The sequence below is a fragment of the Bos javanicus genome, chromosome X (genome assembly GCF_032452875.1).
Source record: "Bos javanicus breed banteng chromosome X, ARS-OSU_banteng_1.0, whole genome shotgun sequence".
Classification (NCBI taxonomy): domain Eukaryota; kingdom Metazoa; phylum Chordata; class Mammalia; order Artiodactyla; family Bovidae; genus Bos; species Bos javanicus.
The window spans coordinates 23,977,444-23,992,024 of NC_083897.1; positions in this window are offsets into that span (position 1 = coordinate 23,977,444).

The following is a 14,581-nucleotide window of genomic DNA, read 5'->3' on the forward strand; positions in this document are numbered from 1 at the left end:
TGCTGTGAAAGTGCTGCACTCAATATGCCAGCAAATTTGGAAAACTCAGCAGTGGCAACAGGACTGGAAAAAGTCAGTTTTCATTGCAATCCCAAAGAAAGACAATGCCAAAGAATGCTCAAACTACCGCACAATTGCACTCATCTTACACGCTAGTAAAGTGATGCTCAAAATTCTCCAAGCCAGGCTTCAGAAATAGAGGAACCATGAACTTCCAGATGTTCAAGCTGGTTTTAGAAAAGGCAGAGGAACCAGAGATCAAATTGCCAACATCTGCTGGATCATGGAAAAAGCAAGAGAGTTCCCGAAAAACATCTATTTCTGCTTTATTGATTATGCCAAAGCCTTTGACTATGTGGATCACAATAAACTGTGGAAAATTCTCAAGGAGATGGAGTACCACACCATCTGACCTGCCTCTTGAGAAATTTGTATGCAGGTCAGGAAGCAACAGTTAGAACTGGACATGGAACAACAGACTGTTTCCAAATAAGAAAAGGAGTATGTCAAGGCTGTATATTGTCACCGTGCTTATTTAACTTATATGCAGAGTACATCATGAGATACGCTGGGCTGGAAGGAGCACAAGCTGGAATCAAGATTGCCGGGAGAAATCTCAATAACCTCAGATATGCAGATGACACCACCCTTATGGCAGAAAGTGAAGAGGAACTAAAAAGCCTCTTGATGAAGGTGAAAGAGGAGAGTGAAAAAGTTGGCTTAAAGCTCAACATTCAGAAAACGAAGATCATGGCATCTGGTCTCATCACTTCATGGGAAATAGATGTTGAAACAGTGAAAACAGTGTCAGACTTTATTTTTTTTGGCTCTAAAATCACTGCAGATGGTGACTGCAGCCATGAAATTAAAAGACGCTGACTGCTTGGAAGGAAAGTTATGACCAACCTAGATAGCATATTCAAAAGCAGAGACGTTACTTTGCCAACAAAGGTCCATTTAGTCTAGGCTATGGTTTTTCCAGTGGTCATGTATGGATGTGAGAGTTGGACTGTGAAGAAAGCTGAGCGCCGAATAACTGATGCTTTTGAACTGTGGTATTCGAGAAGACTCTTGAGAGTCCCTTGGGCTGCAAGGAGATCCAACCAGTCCATTCTGAAAGAGATCAGCCCTGGGATTTCTTTGGAAGAAATGATGCTGAAGCTGAAACTCCAGTACTTTGGCCACCTCATGCAAAGAGTTGACTCATTGGAAAAGACTCTGATGCTGAGAGGGATTGTGGGCAGTAGGAGAAGGGGAGGACAGAGGATGAGATGGCTGGATGGCATCACTGACTCGATGGACATGAGTCTGAGTGAACTCCGGGAGTTGGTGATGGACAGGGAGGCCTGGTGTGCTGCAATTCATGGGGTTGCAAAGAGTCAGACACGACTGAGCGACTGAACTGAACTGAACTGACGGGTACTAACTTAGTATGGACTTCCCAGGTAGCACTAGTGGTAAAGAACTCACTTGTCAATGCAGGAGACATAAGATGTGGGTCTGATACCTGGGTCCAGAAGATCCCCTGGAGGAGGGCATGGCAACCCAATCCAGTATTCTTGCCTGGAGAGTCCCATGGACAGGGGAGCCTGGTGAGGCTACAGTCCATAGGGTCACAGAGTCAGACATGACTGAAGCAACTTAGCATGCACTTTGTATGCATATTAGCAAGTCATGACAAATAGTTTCATTTAAAACACTTATTTGAAAATTAGAAGAAGTACAGTGCCTCTTGTTAGCAAAAATTGGAAGAAACATGAAGCCTCTTGGTTAGCCCCAATTCTGGACATAATAAAAATAAGCAAAGGTCATAACTTTCTAAGTAAAGATGTAAGAAGTCTTTTTTTCATGTTTGAAGGTATTCCACACACAAAAAAAGAGATTGTTTTCTCTAATCTGGCTTAGGGAAAGTAACTGTGTTTTAGACTTTAAGACTGGATTCTATACATTATTATAACTTTTAGGCAGCTGTAAGGTGAGGGTTTGTTAGGATGAAGATGGGGAAGGGAAGGAAGGTGTAAATGTCTGATGAGGCACTTGAATAGGACCCAGACACCAAGTATTCTATTTACATGAATTGGTAACATTCAGATTTTCAAAGCTTATTGCAGATCAGCTTAAATTTCTCTATTGTTGTTTAGTCGCTCAGTCATGTCTCTGTGACCACATGGACTGCAGCATGCTGGGCTTCCCTTGTGTATCACTGTCTTCCAGAACTTGCTCAAACTCATTTCCATTGTGTCGGTGATGCCATCCAACCATCTCATTCTCTGTCGTCCCCTTCTCCTCCTGTCTTCAATCTTTCCCAGCATCAGGGTCTTTTCCAGTAAGTTGGCTCTTCACATCAGGTAGCCAAAGTATTGGAACTTCAGCTTCAGCATTAGTCCTTCCAATGAATATTCAGGGTTGATTTCCTTTAGGATTGACTGGTTTGATCTCCTTGCAGTCCAAGGGACTCTCAAGAATCTTCCAACACCACAGCTCAAAATCATCAAGTCTTTGGTGCTCAGCCTTCTTTATGGTCCAACTCTTACACCCATACATCACTATTGGAAAAAAACATAGCTTTAGCTAGATGGATATTTGTCATCAAAGTAATGTCTCTGCTTTTAATGCACTGTCTAGGTTGGTCATAACTTTTCTTCCAAGGAGCAAGGGTCTTTTAATTTCATGGCTGCAGTCACCATCTGCAGTGATTTTGGAGCCCAAGAAAATAAAATCTGTTACTGTTTCCATTATTTCCCCATCTATTTGCCATGAAGTGATGGGACCAGAGGCTATAATCTTAGTTTTCTGAATGTTGAGTTTTAAGCCAGCTTTTTCACTCTCCTCTTTCACTTTCATCAAGAGGCTCTTTCAGTTCCTCCTCACTTTCTGCCTTGAAGGTGGAGGGTATCATCCACATATTTGAGGTTATTGATATTTCTGCCAGCAATCTTGATTTCAGCTTGTGCTTCATTCAGCCTGGCATTTTGCTTGATGTACTCTGCATAGAAGTTAAATAAGCGGGGTGACAATATACAGCCCTGATGTACTCCTTTCCCAATTTTGAACCAGTCTGTTGTTCATGTCCAGTTCTAACTGTTGCTTCTTGACCTGCATGCAGGTTTCTCAGGAGGCAGGCAAGGTGGTCTGGTATTCTTATCTCTTGAAGAATTTTCCACAGCTTTTTGTGATCCACACAGTCAAAGGCTTTAGTGTAGTCAATGAAGCAGAAGTAGATGTTTTTCTGGAATTCTCTTGCTTTTTTGATGATCCAATGGATGTTGGCAATTTGATCTCTGGTTCCTCTACCTTTTTAAAATTTCTCAATAGCTACACTTAACAAAAATACACTTACTCTCATATTTAAATTTTCAGAAATTCATGGAAAGTGAAATTATGAAATATTCATTGAGTACCCTGTGTACGTAGCAGTTTGCAAGGAGGTAGGGATATTTCAGAGAACATGAGAGACACATAAAGATATTTTTGTGACATTGTGTACTTGTCCATGGCCCAGCTGTGCTATTTCTGTACTTAAAAAAATGGAAGTTCACAGTAGAAATGTTCAATTAACTGTTAAACACCTTTGTCAATTAAGAGATCATTTCCAGATCTGATGGATGAGTTCAAAATATCCAATTCATTTTAATCATCAGGCGGAAGAACAGTGCTACTCTCAAGAAGAGAGCAGATAAACATGTAAATGAACTCACAAATCTTTCAGAAGTACTCTGGAGTGATTGAATATTAATGTGCAAAATTTTCCATGTGTTAAATGACAAGCTGAATTACACTGAGCAGTGTGACGTTCAATGATAATCTAATTATATTGTGTTTTGTAACATTTAATAAGAACTAGATTGTAAATGTGAGACACTGGGGACACAGCTAGAACAAGAAGAACTCTGTTGAAAGCTCCAAGGACTAAGACCCATAAGCAGGCTTTCATGTGTCACAATTGCTCACCCAGTCACCTTTTCTCCATGTTGTTTGATTTTCTTTCTTATTCTGTCCCAATCCATCGGGAGATTATAATCTTAGAAGCCAGGTCAAAAGTCACCAGAAAGCCTTTCCTGACATTTTACCCTTGTGGTGACCACAAGGACTGCACCTTGAGGAGCTCCACCTACAGGGAATATAACTGACCAAGGATCCCAGCTATGTGATTGTGGGAAATCCACCTCCAGGTTTGCATCAAAGCCATGTGTCTCATGGGGTACTTCTAGTCAATGCCCAAAGACCAAAGGGTTGCTAAGGCAAACCTGTTCCTGAAAGATACAGATCCTCTTTGATTTTGACTTTGGTTTGCAGTGTTTCTGTCAACAGCTCTGTCAGACTGCCTTTAGGCTGCATGGCTGTCTAGGGTGCTACCACCCAACCTTGTCTCCCTCTTTATTTCATTCATGTCACACTGGCATCACGGTCTGATGACTCTCCCAATGTTTTCCTGGCTCCCTTCCTAATTTCTCTCTCATAGGCATTTCCTCTAATAAAATGCTTCTCCTTTAATCCTGTCTTGGCCTCAGGTTTTCAGAAGACTTAACTTAACTTAACTTGACTACTCTTAGGTACTTCTCCAATTGCCCTTGTTTTGGTCTTGAGTGGCCACTTCTTCTGTTGTTTTCATATCAGCCTTCCATTCTCTATTGTGAGTTCCTGGAAGGTAGGTTTGTCGAGATTTTATTCTTGGTGCCTAGCATATATTAGGTGCATAATCAATGATGAGTGAATGATGAATGTATGAAGACAGTAGAGTTGTTAGGAGCCGCTTAGTCAGAAGGATGTGATTTCAAATCCTGATTTTGCTGCTTTAGTAGCCTGGTGACCTTGGACAAGTAAATTATCTTTATCTTTTTCTTCCTCTCTTTCCTAGCCTACTTTCTGTCACTGTGAATTTGCTACCCTGGACATTTCATGTAAGTGGAATTGCATGATATGTGCCTTATATATTCAGAGAAGGCAATGGCACCCCACTCCAGTACTCTTGCCTGGAAAATCCTATGGATGGAGGAGCCTGGAAGGCTGCAGTCCATGAGGTCGCTGAGCGTCGGACATGACTGAGCGACTTCACTTTCACTTTTCGCTTTCATGCATTGGAGAAGGAAATGGCAACCCACTCCAGTGTTCTTGCCTGGAGAATCCCAGGGACCGGGGAGCCTGGTAGGCTGCATCTATGGGGTCACACAGAGTCGGACATGACTGAAGTGACTTAGCAGCAGCAGCAGCAGCAGCCTTATATATTTGGCTTCTTTCACTTAGCAATGATGCTTTCAAGGGTCACACATGTGGTAACATATATCACTACTTCATTACATTATGGTAAATTGGAACTGACATCTATGGATGTATCACATTTTGTTTATCTGTTCATAAGTTGATAGATATTGAGTTGTTTCTACTTATGGCTATTATGGATTGTGCTGCTGTGATCATTTGAATACAAGTTTTTCTGTGAACATACATTTTCAATTCTATTCGGTACATATGTAGGAATAGAATGGTTAGCTTGTATGATAACTTTATGTGTAACATTTTGAGAAACTGTCAAATTTTTTTTCCAAAGCAGCTGTAACACATTACATTCCACTAGCAATGTATGAGAGTTCTAATTTCTCTATATCCTTGCCAACACTTGTTTTTCAGTTTTCTTTTTCTTTAATTATAGCCATTGTGGCAGATATGAAATGGAATCTCATTGTGCTCTTGATTGGCACTTCCCTAATGACTAATGAGCTTGAGCATCTTTTCATATACTTATTTGCTATTTTGTAGATCTTCTTTAGAGAAGTTCAGTTAGATCAGTTAAGTCACTCAGTCGTGTCTGACTCTTTACGACCCCATGGACTGCAGCATGCCAGGCTTCCCTGTCCTTCACAAACTCCCAGAGCTCGCTCAGACTCATGTCCATCGAGTTGGTGATGCCATCCAACCATCTCATCCACTGTCATCCCCTTCTCCTCCCACTTTCAAACTTTCCCAGCATCAGGGTCTTTTAAAATGAGTCAGTTCTTCACATCGGGTGGCCAAAGTGTTGGAGTTTCAGCTTCAGCATCAGTCCTTCCAATGAATATTCAGGACTGATTTCCTTTAGGATGGACTGGTTGGATCTCCTTGCAGTCCAAGGGACTCTCAAGAGTCTTCTACAACTCCACAGTTCAAAAGCATCAATTCTTCGGTGCTCAGCTTTCTTTATAGTCTCACATCCATAAATGACTAATGTCTATTCAAATCCATTGCCCATTTTAAGTTAGGTTTTTAATCTCTTTTTTATTATTGAGCTGTGTTGTTTATATAGTCTATATGCAAGTTTAAAAATCAGGCATGTGATATGCAGATATTTTATCCCATTCTGGGGGTTGTCTTTTCACTCTCTTCATACTATCCTTTGACCTACAAAAGTTTTTAGTTTTGATAAAGTCCTCTTTGTTTTTCTTTTGTTGCTTGTGCTTTCAATACCATATAAAAAACTATTACCTAAGCCAGAGTCATGAAGATTTATACCTATGTTTCCTTCTAAGAGTTTTATATATTTTATTCTTAAATTTAAATCTTTAAAGACTAAGGGGTTAATTTTTATATATGGTGTGCATTAGGGGTCTAAATTCATTTTTCCGCATGTGGATATCCAATTGTCCCAGTGCCTTTTGTTGGAAATGCCATTTATTCTTTCCTCATTGAATTTACTTGGCACCACTGTCAAAAATCAATTGACAAGAGATAATAGACATATGACTTTATTTCTAGATTCTCCAGTCAATTCCATCAATCTCTATGTTTATCCTCATGCCAATACCACACAATCTTTATTACTGTAGCTTTGTAATAAATTTGGAGATCAGGAAATGTGAGTCTTTCAACTTTGTTCTTTTTTTTTTCAGTATAGTTTTGGCCATTTGGGATTCCTTATTTCCATAAGAATATTATGAATAGCTGTTCATTTCTTTAAAAGAGGCACCTGAGATTTTGACAGGAATTTTGTTGACTTTATACATCATTTTAGGGAGTATTACCATCATGACAATAATAAGTCTTCCAATCCATGGAATGGGCTGTGTTTTCATTTATTTAGTTCTCTTTTAATTTCTTTCAACAGGTTTTGTAGTTTTCAGTGTATAAGTCTTACACTTCTTTCATTAAATTTATTCCTAAATGTTTTTTGATGCTATTATAAATGGAATTGTTTTCTTAATTTCATTTTTGGACCATTCATTGCTAGTATATAGAAGTACAGCCAAATTTGGTCTTTGTGTGGGCTTTCTCTAGTTATAGCCAGAAGGAGGCTACTCTTCATTGTGGTGTGCAGGCTTCTCCTTGCAGTGGCTTCTCTTGTTGAAGAACATGGACTCTAGAGCACATGGGCTTCAGTAGTTGTGGCACACAGGACTAGTGGCTCTGCAGCATGTGTGATCTTCCCAGACCAGGGACTGAACCCATGTCCCCTGCATTCCCAACCTCTGGACTACCAGGGAAGTCCTACAAATCATTTTTGGATGTTGGTTTTGTATTTGTAACTTTCCTGAACTCATTTATTAGATTTTTTTTCTTGGTACAGATACTTGTGTGTGTGTGTGTGTGTGTGTGTGTGTGTGTGTTTGATATAGTATTTTTAAAATTATTAATTAATTAATTTTTTGGAGGCTAATTACTTTCCAATATTGTATTGGTTTTGTCATACATTGACATGAATCCACTACGGGTGTACATGTGTTCTCCATCCTGAACCCCCTCCCACCTCCCTCCCCCATCCCATCCCTCTGGGTCATCCCAGTGCACCAGCCCTGAGCACCCTGTCTCATGCATTGAACCTGGACTGGTGATCTGTTTCACATATGATAATATACATGTTTCAATGTTATTCTCCCATATCATCCCACCCTCGCCCTCTCCCACAGAGTCCAAAAGACTGTTCTATACATCTGTGTCTCTTTTGCTGTCTTGCATACAGGGTTATCGTTACCATCTTTCTAAATTCCATATATATGCATTAGTATACTGTATTGGTGTTTTTCTTTCTGGCTTACTTCACTCTGTATAATAGGCTCCAGTTTCATCCACCTCATTAGAACTGATTCAAATGTATTCTTTTTAATGGCTGAGTAATACTCCATTGTGTATATGTACTACAGCTTTCTTATCTATTCATCTGCTAATGGACATCTAGGTTGCTTCCTTGTCCTGGCTATTATAAAGAGTGCTGTGATGAACATTGGGGTACACGTGTCTCTTTTAATTCTGGTTTCCTCGGTGTATATGCCCAGCAGTGGGATTGCTGGGTCGTATGGCAGTTCTATTTCCAGTTTTTTAAGGAATCTCCACACTGTTCTCCATAGTGGCTGTACTAGTTTGCATTCCCACCAACAGTGCAAGAGGGTTCCCTTTTCTCCACACCCTCTCCAGCATTTATTGCTTGTAGACTTTTGGATCACAGCCATTCTGACTGGTGTGAAGTGGTACCTCATTGTGGTTTTGATTTGCATTTCTCTGATAATGAGTGATGTTGAGCATCTTTTCATGTGTTTGTTAGCCGTCTGTATGTCTTCTTTGGAGAAATGTCTATTTAGTTCTTCGGCCCATTTTTTGATTGGGTCGTTTATTTTTCTGGAATTGAGCTGCAGGAGTTGCTTGTATATTTTTGAGATTAATTCTTTGCCAGTTGCTTCATTTGCTATTATTTTCTCCCATTCTGAAGGCTGTCTTTTCACCTTGCTTGTAGTTTCCTTTATTGTGCAGAAACTTTTAATTTTAATTAGGTCCCATTTGTTTATTTTTGCTTTTATTTCCAATATTCTGGGAGGTGGGTCCTAGAGGATCCTGCTGTGATTTATGTCAGAGAGTGTTTTGCCTATGTTTTCCACTAGGAGTTTAATAGTGTCTGGTCTTACGTTTAGATCTTTAATCCATTTTGAATTTATTTTTGTGTATTGTGTTAGAAAGTGTTCTAGTTTCATTATTTTACAAGTGGTTGGCCAGTTTTCCCAGCACCACTTGTTAGAGAGATTGTCTTCTCTCCATTGTATATTCTTGCCTCTTTTGTCAAAGGTAAGGTGATGATAGGTGCATGGATTTATCTCTGGGCTTTCTATTTTGTTCCATTGATCTGTATTTCTGTCTTTGTGCCAGTACCATACTGTCTTGATGACTGTGGCTTTGTAGTAGAGCCTGAAGTCAGGCAGGTTGATTCCTCCAGTTCCATTCTTCTTTCTCAAGATTACTTTGGCTATTCGAGGTTTTTTGTATTTCCATACAAATTGTGAAATTATTTGTTCTAGTTCTCTGAAAATACTGTTGGTAGCTTGATAGGGATTGTATTGAATCTATAGATTGTTCATTTTCACTATATTGATTCTTACAATCCATGAACACTCCATCTATTTGTGTCCTTTTTGATTTCTTTCACCAGTGTTTTATAGTTTTATATATATAGGTCTTCTGTTTCTTTAGGTAGATATATTCCTAAGTATTTTATTCTTTTCGTTGCAATGGTAAATGGAATTGTTTCCTTAATTTCTCTTTCTGGTTTCTCATTGTTAGTGTATAGGAATGCAAGGGATTTCTGTGTGTTGATTTTATATCCTGCAACTTTCCTATATAGATTAATTAGCTCTAGTAATTTTCTGGTGAAGTCTTTAGGGTTTTCTATGTAAAGGATCATTTCATTTGCAAACAGTGAGAGATTTACTTCTTCTTTTCCAATCTGGATTCCTTTTATTTCTTTTTCTGCTCTGATTGCTGTGGCCAAAACTTCCAAAACTATGTTGAATACTAGTGCTGAGAGCGGGCACCCTTGCCTTGTTCCTGAATTTAGGGGAAATAATTTCAATATTTCACCATTGAGGATAATGTTTGCTGTGGGTTTGTCATATATAGCTTTTATTATGTTAAGGTATGTTCCTTCTATTCCTGCTTTTTGGAAGGTTTTTTTTTTATCATAAATGGATGTTGAATTTGGTCAAAGGCTTTCTCTGCATCTATTGAGATAATCATATGGTTTTTATTGTTCAATTTGTTAAAGTGGTGTGTTACACTGATTGATTTGCAGATATTGAAGAATCCTTGCATCCCTGGGATAAAGCCCACTTGGACATGATGTATATCTTTTTAATATGTTGTTGGATTCTGTTTGCTAGAATTTTGTTAAGGATTTTTGCATCTATGTTCATCAGTGATATTGGCCTGTAGTTTACTTTTTTTGTGGCATCTTTGTTAGGTTTTGGTATTAGGGTGATAGTGGCCTCATAGAATAAGTTTGGAAGTTGACCTTCCTCTGCAATTTTCTGGAAGAGTTTGAGTAGGATAGGTGTTAGCTCTTCTCTAAATTTTTGGTAGAATTCAGCTGTTAAGCTGTCTGGTCCTGGGCTTTTGTTTGCTGGAAGATTTCTGATTACAGTTTTGATTTCCATGCTTGTGATGGGTCTGTTAAGATTTTCTATTTCTTCCTGGTTCAGTTTTGGATGGTTATACTTTTCTAAGAACTCTTCCATTTCTTCCAAGTTGTCCATTTTATTGGCATATAGTTGCTGATAATAGTCTCTTGTGATCCTTTGTATTTCTGTGTTGTCTGTTGTGATCTCTCCAGTTTCATTCATAATTTTGTTGATTTGATTTTTATCCCTTTGTTTCTTGATGAGTCTGGCTAATGGTTTGTCAATTTTATTTATCCTCTCAAAGAACCAGCTTTTGGCTTTGTTGATTTTTGCTATGGTCTCTTTTGTTTCTTTTGCATTTATTTCTGCCCTAATTTTTAAGATTTCTTTCCTTCTACTAACCCTGGGGTTCTTCATTTCTTCCTTTTCTAGTTGCTTTAGGTGTAGAGTTGGTTATTTATTTGACTTTTTTCTTGTATCTTGAGGTAAGCCTGTATTACTGTGAACCTTCCCCTTAGCACTGCTTTTACAGTGTCCCATAGTTTTGGAGTTGTTGTGTTTTCATTTTCATTCATTTCTATGCATATTTTTATTTTTTTATTTCTTCTGTGATTTGTTGGTTATTCAGCCGCATGTTGTTTAGCCTCCATATGTTGGAATTTTTAATAGTTTTTCTCCTGTAATTGACATCTAATCTTACTGCATTGTGGTCACAAAAGATGCTTGGAATGATTTCCGTTTTTTTTTTTTTTTTTTAATATGTCAAGACTACATTTATGGCCCAGGATATGATCTATCCTAGAGAAGGTTCCGTGTGCACTTGAGAAAAAGGTGAAATTCATTGTTTTGGGGTGAAATGTCCTATAGATATCAATTAGGTCTAACTGGTCTATTGTATCATTTAAAGCTTGTGTTTCCTTGTTAATTTTCTGTTTAGTTGATCTATCCATAGGTGTGATTGGGCTATTAAAGTCTCCCACTATTATTGTGTTATTGTTAATTTCCTCTTTCATACTTGTTAGCATTTGTCTTACATATTCCGGTGCTCCTATGTTGGGTGCATATATGTTTATAACTGTTATTTCCTCTTCTTGGATTGATCCTTTGATCATTATGTAGTGTCCTTCTTTGTTTCTTTTCACAGCCTTTGTTTTAAAGTCTATTTTATCTGAAATGAATATTGCTATTGCTGCTTTCTTTTGGTCTCCATTTGCGTGGAATATCCTTTTCTAGCCCTTCACTTTCAGTCTGTATGTGTCCCTTGTTTCGAGGTGGGTCTCTTGTAGACAACATATATAAGGGTCTTGTTTTTGTATTCATTCAGCCAGTCTTTGTCTTTTGGTCGGGGCATTCAACCCATTTCCATTTAAGGTTCAGTTCAGTTCAGTTCAGTCGCTCAGTCGTGTCCAACTCTTTGCGACCCTGTGAATCGCAGCACGCCAGGCCTCCCTGTCCATCACCAACTCCCAGAGTTCACTGAGACTCACATCCATCGAGTCAGTGATGCCATCCAGCCATCTCATCCTCTGTCGTCTCCTTCTCCTCCTGCCCCCAATCCCTCCCAGCATCAGAGTCTTTTCCAATGAGTCAACTCTTCACATGAGTTGGCCAAAGTACTGGAGTTTCAGCTTTAGCATCATTCCTTCCAAAGAAATCCCAGGGCTGATCTCCTTCAGAATGGACTGGTTGGATCTCCTTGCAGTCCAAGGGACTCTCAAGAGTCTTTTCCAACACCACAGTTCAAAAGCATCAATTCTTCGGCTCTCAGCCTTCTTCACAGTCCAACTCTCACATCCATACATGACCACAGGGAAAACCATAGCTTTGACTAGATGAACGTTTGTTGGCAAAATAATGTCTCTGCTTTTGAATATGCTATCTAGGTTGGTCATAACTTTCCTTCCAAGGAGTAAGTGTCTTTTAATTTTATGGCTGCAGTCACCATCTGTAGTGATTTTGGAGCCCAGAAAAATAAAGTCTGACACTGTTTCCACTGTTTCCCCATCTATTTCCCATGAAGGGTGGGACCAGATACCATGATCTTCGTTTTCTGAATGTTGAGCTTTAAGCCAACTTTTTCACTCTCCACTTTCACTTTCATCAAGAGGCTTTTTAGTTCCTCTTCACTTTCTGCCATAAGGGTGGTGTCATCTGCATATCTGAGGTTATTGAGATTTCTCCCGGCAATCTTGATTCCAGCTTGTGCTTCTTCCAGCCCAGCGTTTCTCATGATGTATTCTGCATATAAGTTAAATAGGCAGGATGATAATATACAGCCTTGACGTACTTCTTTTCCTATTTGGAACCAGTCTGTTGTTCCATGTTCAGTTCTAACTGTTGCTTCCTGACCTGCATACGGATTTCTCAAGAGGCAGGTCAGGTGGTCTGGTATTCCCATCTCTTTCAGAATTTTCCACAGTTTATTGTAATCCACACAGTCAAAGGCTTTGGCATAGTCAATAAAGCAGAAATAGATATCTTTCTGGAACTCTCTTGCTTTTTCCATGATCCAGCGGATGTTGGCAATTTGATCTCTGGTTCCTCTGCCTTTTCTAAAACCAGCTTGAACAGCAGGAAGTTCATGGTTCACGTATTGCTGAAGCCTGGCTTGGAGAATTTTGAGCATTACTTTACTAGGATGTGAGATGAGTGCAATTGTGCAGTAGTTTGAACATTCTTTGGCATTGCCTTTCTTTGGGATTGGAATGAAAAATGACCATTTCTAGTCCTATGGCCACTTCTGAGTTTTCCAAATTTGCTGGCATATTGAGTGCAGCACTTTCACAGCATCATCTTTCAGGATTTGAAATAGCTCAACTGGAATTTCATCACCTCCACTAGCTTTGTTTGTAGTGATGCTTTCTAAGGCCCACTTGACTTCACATTCCAGGATGACCTGAATCAAATCCCTTATGATTATACAGTGAAAGTGAGAAATAGATTTAAGGGCCTAGATCTGATAGAGTGCCTGATGAACTATGGAATGAGGTTCATGACATTGTACAGGAGACAGGGATCAAGACCATCCCCATGGAAAAGAAATGCAAAAAAGCAAAATGGCTGTCTGGGGAGGCCTTACAAATAGCTGTGAAAAGAGGAGAAGCAAAAAGCAAAGGAGAAAAGGAAAGACATAAGCATCTGAATGCAGAGTTCCAAAGAATAGCAAGAAGAGATAAGAAAGCCTTCCTCAGCAATTAATGCAAAGAAATAGAGGAAAACAACAGAATGGGAAAGACTAGAGATCTCTTCAAGAAAATTAGAGATATCAAGGGAACACTTCATGCAAAGATGGGCTCGATAAAGGACAGAAATGATATGGACCTAACAGAAGCAGAAGATATTAAGAAGAGGTGGCAAGAATACACAGAAGAACTGTACAAAAAAAAATCTTCACATTTAAGGTAATTATTGATAAGTATGATCCCATTGCCATTTACTTTATTGTTTTGGGTTAGAGTTTATACACCCTTTCTGTGTTTCCTGTCTAGAGAAGATCCTTTAGCATTTTTTGGAGAGCTGGTTGGTGGTGCTGAATTTTCTCAGCTTTTGCTTGTCTGTAAAGCTTTTGATTTCTCCTTCATATTTGAATGAGATCCTTGCTGGGTACAGTAATCTGGGCTGTAGCTTATTTTCTTTCATCACTTTAAGTATGTCCTGCTATTCCCTTCTGGCATGAAGAGTTTCTATTGAAAGATCAGCTGTTATCCTTATGGGAATCCCCTTGTGTGTTATTTGTTGTTTTTCCCTTGCTGCTTTTAGTATTTGTTCTTTGTTTTTGATCTTTGTTAATTTGATTAATATGTGTCTTGGGGTGTTTTGCCTTCGGTTTATCTTGTTTGGGACTCTCTGGGTTTCTTGGACTTGGGTGACTATTTCCTTCCCCATTTTAGGGAAGTTTTCAACTATTATCTCCTCAAGTATTTTCTCATGGCCTTTCTTTTTGTCTTCTTCTTCTGGGACTCCTATGATTCGAATGTTGGGGCGTTTAACATTGTCCCAGAAGTCTCTGAGGTTGTCCTCCTTTCTTTTAATTCTTTTTTATTTTTTCCTCTCTGTTTCATTTATTTCTACCATTCTATCTTCTACCTCACTAATCCTGTCTTCTTCCTCCGTTATTCTACTGTTGGTTCCCTCCAGAGTGCTTTTGATATCAACTATTTCATTATTCATTATATATTGACTCTTTTTTATTTCTTCTAGGTCCTTGTTAAACATTTCTTGCATCTTCTCGT